The sequence below is a fragment of the Anomaloglossus baeobatrachus genome, chromosome 1, assembly GCF_048569485.1.
Source record: "Anomaloglossus baeobatrachus isolate aAnoBae1 chromosome 1, aAnoBae1.hap1, whole genome shotgun sequence".
Lineage (NCBI taxonomy): Eukaryota > Metazoa > Chordata > Amphibia > Anura > Aromobatidae > Anomaloglossus > Anomaloglossus baeobatrachus.
This window is the reverse complement of record NC_134353.1, coordinates 563,924,674-563,933,132: the sequence shown is the minus strand read 5'-3', so window position 1 is coordinate 563,933,132 and position 8,459 is coordinate 563,924,674.

Here is an 8,459-nt window from a genome sequence, read left to right as displayed (position 1 = left end):
AGTGGAGAAAAAGTGGAGAAAAAGTGGAGCATAAGAGGAGAAAAAGTGGAGAAAAAGTGGAGAAAAAGTGAGCATAAGAGGAGAAAAAGTGGAGAAAAAGTGGAGAAAAAGTGGAGAAAAAGTGGAGCATAAGAGGAGAAAAAGTGGAGAAAAAGTGGAGAAAAAAGTGGAGAAAAAGTGGAGAAAAAGTGGAGATTAAGAGGAGAAAAGTGGAGCATAAGAGGAGAAAGAAAAAGTGGAGAAAAAAATGGAGAAAAAAGTGGAGAAAAAGTGGAGAATAAAGTGGAGAAAAAGTGGAGAATAAGGAGAAAATTGGAGAAAAAGTGGAGAAAAAGTGGAGAATAAGTGGAGAAAAAAGTGGAGAAAAAAGATGGAGAAAAAAGTGGAGAAAAAGTGGAGAATAAATGGAGAAAAAGTGGAGAAAAAGTGGAGAAAAAGTGGAGAAAAAGTGGAGAATAAGTGGAGAAAAAGTGGAGAAAAAGTGGAGAAAAAAAGTGGAGAATAATGGAGAAGTGAGATAAGTGGAGAAAAAGTGGAGAATAAGGAGATAGTGGAGAAAAAGTGGAGAAAAAGTGGAGAAAAAGTGGAGAAAAAGTGGAGAAAAAGTGAGAAAAAAAGTGAGAACAAGTGGAGAATAAGTGGAGAAAAAGTGGAGAAAAAATGTGAGAAAAAGTGAGAAAAAGTGGAGATTAAATGGGAGAAATAAGTGGAGAATAAGTGGAGAAAAAGTGGAGAAAAAAGTGGAGAAAAGGGAGAAATGGAGAAAAAAATGGAGAAAAAAGTGGAGAAAAAGTGGAGAAAAAGTGGAGCATAAGAGGAGAAAAAGTGGAGAAAAAAGTGGAGAAAAAGTGGAGAAAAAGTGGAGAAAAAGTGGAGATTAAGAGGAGAAAAAGTGGAGCATAAGAGGAGAAAAAGTGGAGAAAAAGTGGAGAAAAAGTGGAGAAAGTGGAGAAAAAAATGGAGAAAAAGTGGAGAAAAAGTGGAGAAAAAAGTGGAGAATAAGAGGAGAAAAGTGGAGAAAAAGTGGAGAAAAAGTGGAGAATAAGAGGAGAAAAAGTGGAGAATAAGTGGAGAAAAAATGGAGAAAAAGTGGAGAAAAAGTGGAGAAAAAGTGGAGCATAAGAGGAGAAAAAGTGGAGAAAAAGTGGAGAAAAAGTGGAGAAAAAGTGGAGCATAAGAGAGAAAAAGTGGAGAAAAAAGTGGAGAAAAAGTGGAGAAAAGTAGAGCATAAGAGGAGAAAAAGTGGAGATAAAGTGGAGAAAAAGTGGAGCATAAGAGGAGAAAAAGGGGAGAAAAAGTGGAGAAAAAGTGGAGCATAAGAGGAGAAAAAGTGGAGAAAAAGGTGGAGAAAAAAGTGGAGAAAAGTGGAGAAAAAGTGGAGAAAAAGTGGAGAAAAAGTGGAGATAAGAGGAGAAAAAGTGGAGAAAAAGTGTAGAAAAAGTGGAGCATAAGAGGAGAAAAAGTGGAGAAAAAGTGGAGAAAACGTGGAGAAAACTTGGAGAAAAAGTGAGAAAAAGTGGAGAAAAAGTGGAGAAAAGTGGAGCATAAGAGGAGAAAAAGTGGAGAAAAAAGTGGAGAAACGTGGAGAAAAAGTGGAGAAAAAGTGGAGATAAAGTGGAGCATAAGAGGAGAAAAAGTGGAGATTAAGAGGAGAAAAAGTGGAGAAAAAGTGGAGAAAAAGTGGAGAAAAAGTGGAGAAAAAGTGGAGAAAAAGTGGAGGCATAAGAGGAGAAAAAGTGGAGAAAAAAGTGGAGAAAAAGTGGAGAAAAAGTGGAGATTAAGAGGAGAAAAAGTGGAGCATAAGAGGAGAAAAAGTGGAGAAAAAAGTGGAGAAAAAGTGGAGAAAGTGGAGAAAAAAATGGAGAAAAAGTGGAGAAAAAGTGGAGAAAAAGTGGAGCATAAGAGGAGAAAAAGTGAGAAAAAATGGAGAAAAAGTGGAGAAAAAGTGGAGCATAAGAGGAGAAAAAGTGGAGAAAAAAGTGGAGAAAAAGTGGAGAAAAAGTAGAGCATAAGAGGAGAAAAAGTGGAGATAAAGTGGAGAAAAAGTGGAGCATAAGAGGAGAAAAAGTGGAGAAAAAGTGGAGAAAAAGTGGAGCATAAGAGGAGAAAAAGTGGAGAAAAAGTGGAGAAAAAGTGGAGAAAAAGTGGAGAAAAAGTGGAGAAAAAGTGGAGAAAAAGTGGAGATTAAGAGGAGAAAAAGTGGAGAAAAAGTGGAGAAAAAGTGGAGCATAAGAGGAGAAAAAGTGGAGAAAAAAGTGGAGAAAACGTGGAGAAAACGTGGAGAAAAAGTGGAGAAAAAGTGGAGAAAAAGTGGAGCATAAGAGGAGAAAAAGTGGAGAAAAAAGTGGAGAAAACGTGGAGAAAAAGTGGAGAAAAAGTGGAGAAAAAGTGGAGCATAAGAGGAGAAAAAGTGGAGATTAAGAGGAGAAAAAGTGGAGAAAAAGTGGAGAAAAAGTGGAGAAAAAGTGGAGAAAAAGTGGAGAAAAAGTGGAGCATAAGAGGAAAAAATTGGAGAAAAAGTGGAGAAAAAGTGGAGATTAAGAGGAGAAAAAGTGGAGCATAAGAGGAGAAAAAGTGGAGAAAAAAGTGGAGAAAAAGTGGAGAAAGTGGAGAAAAAAATGGAGAAAAAGTGGAGAAAAAGTGAGAAAAAGTGGAGAATAAGAGGAGAAAAGTGGAGAAAAAGTGGAGAAAAAGTGGAGAATAAGAGGAGAAAAAGTGGAGAATAAGTGGAGAAAAAAATAGAGAAAAAGTGGAGAAAAAGTGGAGAGAAAGTGGAGAAAAAAATGGAGAAAAAGTGGAACACCCTTTGGTACCTTTCATGTGGCACTAAGGGGTGCTTAGCTTTGCATTTAGCCAAAAAAATGAAAACAAAATGACATAGGGTTCCCCCTAGTTTTGTAGCCAGCTAGGGTAAAGCAGACGGCTGCAGCCTGCAGACCACAGCTGGCAACCTCACCTTGGCTGGTAATCCAAAACTGAGGGCACCCCACGCTGTTATTTTAAATTAAATAAATAATTAAAAAAAAAAACACGTAGGGGTCCCCCAAAATTGGATCACCAGCCAAGGTAAAGCAGACAGCTGGGGCCTGATATTCTCAGACTAGGGAGGTCCATGGTTATTGGAATCTCCCCAGCCTAAAAATAGCAGGCCGCAGCCGCCCCAGAAGTGGCGCATCCATTAGATGCGCCAATCCTGGTGCTTCGCCCCAGCTCATCCCGCGCCCTGGTGCGGTGGCAAACGGGGTAATATTTGGGGTTAATACCAGATGTGTAATGTCACCTGGCATCAAGCCCTGGGGTTGGTGAGGTCAGGCGTCTATCAGATACCCGACATCACCAACCCAGTCAGTAATAAAAAAAAAATACACGACAAACACATTTTTATTTGAAAAAACACTCCCCAAAACATTCCCTCTTTAACCAATTTATTAGATTGAAAAACAAATCCAGGTCTGGTGTAATCCAAGGGGTTGCCATGACGATGCACACTGTCCCAGTCAATGAAGAGCAGGATGTTCCCCATTGGCTGGGAGAGCAGTGCAGTGACCTGAGCTAACATCAATGGGTCAGCCCAGGTCACTGCAGGGGGGTGACAAGTGCTGCTGTCAGCGAGGTACATTACCTGCGCTGATCTCCAGCACACTGACAGCCCCTGTCACTGAGGTCAATGACCGGCGCCTTCACATCAAGTATCGCGAGAGGCCCGTGACGTCACCGCCAGTGTCAGTCTCGGGTCGGAAGCGAGAGGTGATGTGACAAGCGGCGGCCATGGAGGACAGTGACAGCGCTGAGGTCGGGATGGCGGGACTTCATCACCGCAGGTAAGCCGAGGCGAGCGAGCGAGCGGTCGGGCGGGCGGGCGGGGGGGGAGGTGTGTGTGTGTGTGTGTTTGTGTATGTGTATGTATGTGTACATGCCGCGGGCAGGAGGGGGTGGAGCGAGCTGAGCGGGGAAGTGTGGGCTTCCTGCACGTAACTAAGATAAACATCGGGTTACTAACCAAAGCGCTTTGCTTGGATACCCGATGTTTATCTTGGTTACCAGCTTGTGGCAGGCTGCCAGCGATGGCTCCTGCTCACTGTAGCTGTAAAAAGCCCTGCTTTTTGCTGCTAGAACCGTTCTCGAACGTATCTAGAACTATCGAGCTTTTAGCAAAAAGCTCGAGTTCTAGTTCGATCTCGAACAGCCCAAAAATCACTCGAGCCGCGAACTGGAGAACCACGAACCACGAACCGTGCTCAACTCTAGTTATTTGTTGTATAAGGGAAAGTATTTCCTCTGGAAATAAGTAATGATCTGTTAAATGACTTCAAGCCGAGTTAGTTAAGAAACATTTGAAATATATATAGCAAGTTTAGTAGAGAAATGCATAACTGTTCTAATAATAAATATTTGTTTAGGATATCAAATTCCTATTTTATTAACGGGTATGTCCTTTTCGATAAGAAGGCAATTTACTTGAGTTGAAAGTAGTGGAAAAACAGGAAACAGTAAATATTTAACTCTTCTATTTTTTACCTTTAGATATTTCCATTTAATAAATCACTTTAAATTAGCTAAATGCACACAATGCCCAAATGAGTCGTTTAACTGTTTGTTGAAAGAATTACCTAGTGGTTTGGTGACAACTACTATGCCAATTGTTAACCTCTTCAGTGATGTGATCAAACATGATTAAGTCAAGTACAAAGCAAAGTGCACTTTTATTAATAGTACTTGGGGTCACTGAAACATATTTTTCGGAGTTTTTCTACCTTATGGTGACTAGTAGAGATGAGCGAACCGGTCGCGGTTCGGCTCGAGGTCGGTTCGCCGAACGGAGGTCCCGTTCGAGTTCGGTTCGTCGAACCGAACTCGAACCGCATAGAAAACAATGCCAGGCAATCACAAACACATAAAAAAACCTAGAAAACACTCTCAAAGGTGTCCAAAAGGTGACAAACAACTCACAACACAATACAAACACATGGGAAAGTGACAAGGACATATACTCATGTGAAAACAAAAGAGCTGGACAAGGAAAAAGAGAAGGAGACACAGATATATGAGTATATGCAAGGAAACATCGATGCCATTACTGTGCAACTTGAGCCCTGCTCATTTTAGGCTTCCAATCTGGATAAATTGCCTGAGCTTGCCACGTACGCCTTGGGGATCTTGTCGTGTCCTGCAGCCAGCGTTCTCTCGGAACCTGTATTCAGTGCTGCTGGGGGTCTGCTGGCAGATAAGCACACGTGTCTGTCCACTGACAATGTGGCATGGCTCTCAGAGGACTTTTCTTCCCCTGGGTCAGCCAGGGGAGGCGAAAGGCACGCGTATTTTTGAGAGTGCTTCATGCAAAGCATCTTTTTCTTTTTCAAAAGGGGGGTCAACTGATGCCAGTCAAGTGGAGTGTGTGGGGCCCAATTAGTGGCAATGAGGGAGACTGTGGTTGGAGTCCCCTCGCTGTGTTTCTAAAAGAACCAAGATGAACAAGTCATGGCTCTCAGAGGACTTTTCTTCCCCGGGTCATCCAGGGGACGGGAAAGGCACACGTATTTTTGAGAGTGCTTCATGCAAAGCATCTTTTTCATTTTGAAAAGGGGGGTCAAGTGATGCCAGTCAAGTAGGGTGTGTGTGGCCCAATTAGTGGCAACGAGGAAAACTGTGGTTGGAGTCCCCTCACTGTGTTTCTAAAAGAACCAAGATGAAACAGTCATGGCTCTCAGAGGACATTTCTTCCCCTGGGTCATCCAGGGGACGGGAACGACACGAGTATTTTTGAGAGTGCTTCATGCAAAGCATCTTTTTCTTTTTCAAAAGGGGGGTCAACTGATGCCAGTCAAGTGGGGTGTGTGTGGCCCAATTAGTGGCAACGAGGGAGACTGTTGTTGGAGTCCCCTCGCTGTGTTTCTAAAAGAACCAAGATGAACAAGTCATGGCTCTCAGAGGACTTTTCTTCCCCTGGGTCATCCAGGGGATGGGAAAGGCACGCGTATTTTTGAGAGTGCTTCATGCAAAGCATCTTTTTCTTTTTCAAAAGGGGGGTCAACTGATGCCAGTCAAGTGAGGTGTGTGTGGCCCAATTAGTGGCAACGAGGGAGACTGTGGTTGGAGTCCCCTCGCTGTGTTTCTAAAAGAACCAAGATGAACAAGTCATGGCTCTCAGAGGACTTTTCTTCCCCTGGGTCATCCAGGGGATGGGAAAGGCACGCGTATTTTTGAGAGTGCTTCATGCAAAGCATCTTTTTCTTTTTAAAAAGGGGGGTCAACTGATGCCAGTCAAGTGGGGTCTGTGTTGCCCAATTAGTGGCAACAAGGGAGACTGTGGTTGGAGTCCCCTCGCTGTGTTTCTAAAAGAACCAAGATGAACAAGTCATGGCTCTCAGAGGACTTTTCTTCCCCTGGGTCATCCAGGGGACGAGAAAGGCACGCGTATTTTTGAGAGTGCTTCATGCAAAGCATCTTTTTTTTTTTCAAAAGGGGGGTCAACTGATGCCAGTCAAGTGGGGTGTGTGTGGCCCAATTAGTGGCAACGAGGGAGACTGTGGTTGGAGTCCCCTCGCTGTGTTTCTAAAAGAACCAAGATGAACAAGTCATGGCTCTCAGAGGACTTTTCTTCCCCTGGGTCATCCAGGGGACGGGAAAGGCACGCGTATTTTTGAGAGTGCTTCATGCAAAGCATCTTTTTCATTTTGAAAAGGGGGGTCAAGTGATGCCAGTCAAGGGGTGTGTGTGGCCCAATTAGTGGCAACGAGGAAGACTGTGGTTGGAGTCCCCTCGCTGTGTTTCTAAAAGAACCAAGATGAACAAGTCATGGCTCTCAGAGGACTTTTCTTCCCCTGGGTCATCCAGGGGACGGGATAGACACGCGTATTTTTGAGAGTGCTTCATGCAAAGCATCTTTTTCTTTTTCAAAAGGGGGGTCAACTGATGCCAGTCAAGTGGGGTGTGTGTGGCCCAATTAGTGGCAACGAGGGAGACTGTGGTTGGAGTACCCTCGCTGTGTTTCTAAAATAACCAAGATGAACAAGTTATGGCTCTCAGAGGACTTTTCTTCCCCTGGGTCATCCAGGGGATGGGAAAGGCACGCGTATTTTTGAGAGTGCTTCATGCAAAGCATCTTTTTCTTTTTAAAAAGGGGGGTCAACTGATGCCAGTCAAGTGGGGTGTGTGTGGCCCAATTAGTGGCAACGAGGGAGACTGTGGTTGGAGTCCCCTCGCTGTGTTTCTAAAAGAACCAAGATGAACAAGTCATGGCTCTCAGAGGACTTTTCTTCCCCTGGGTTATCCAGGGGACGGGAAAGGCACGCGTATTTTTGAGAGTGCTTCATGCAAAGCATCTTTTTCATTTTGAAAAGGGGGGTCAAGTGATGCCAGTCAAGGGGTGTGTGTGGCCCAATTAGTGGCAACGAGGAAGACTGTGGTTGGAGTCCCCTCGCTGTGTTTCTAAAAGAACCAAGATGAACAAGTCATGGCTCTCAGAGGACTTTTCTTCCCCTGGGTCATCCAGGGGACGGGATAGACACGCGTATTTTTGAGAGTGCTTCATGCAAAGCATCTTTTTCTTTTTCAAAAGGGGGGTCAACTAATGCCAGTCAAGTGGGGTGTGTGTGGCCCAATTAGTGGCAACAAGGGAGACTGTGGTTGGAGTCCCCTCACTGTGTTTCTAAAAGAACCAAGATGAACAAGTCATGGCTCTCAGAGGACTTTTCTTCCCCTGGGTCATCCAGGGGACGGGAAAGGCACGCGTATTTTTGAGAGTGCTTCATGCAAAGCATCTTTTTCTTTTTCAAAAGGGGGGTCAACTGATGCCAGTCAAGTGGGGTGTGTGTGGCCCAACTAGTGGCAACGAGGGAGACTGTGGTTGGAGTCCCCTCGCTGTGTTTCTAAAAGAACCACGATGAACAAGTCATGGCTCTCAGAGGACTTTTCTTCCCCTGCGTCATCCAGGGGACGGGAAAGGCACGCGTATTTTTGAGAGTGCTTTATGCAAAGCATCTTTTTCTTTTTCAAAAGGGGGGTCAACTGATGCCAGTCAAATGGGGTGTGTGTGTCCCAATTAGTGGCAACGAGGGAGACTGTGGTTGGAGTCCCCTTGCTGTGTTTCTAAAAGAACCATGATGAACAAGTCATGGCTCTCAGAGGACTTTTCTTCCCCTGGGTCATCCAGGGGATGGGAAAGGCACGCGTATTTTTGAGAGTGCTTCATGCAAAGCATCATTTTCTTTTTCAAAAGGGGGGTCAACTGATGCCAGTCAAGTGGGGTGTGTGTGGCCCAATTAGTGGCAACGAGGGAGACTGTGGTTGGAGTCCCCTCGCTGTGTTTCTAAAAGAACCAAGGTGAACAAGTCATGGCTCTCAGAGGACTTTTCTTCCCCTGGGTCATCCAGGGGATGGGAAAGGCACGCGTATTTTTGAGAGTGCTTCATGCAAAGCATCTTTTTCTTTTTAAAAAGGGGGGTCAACTGATGCCAGTC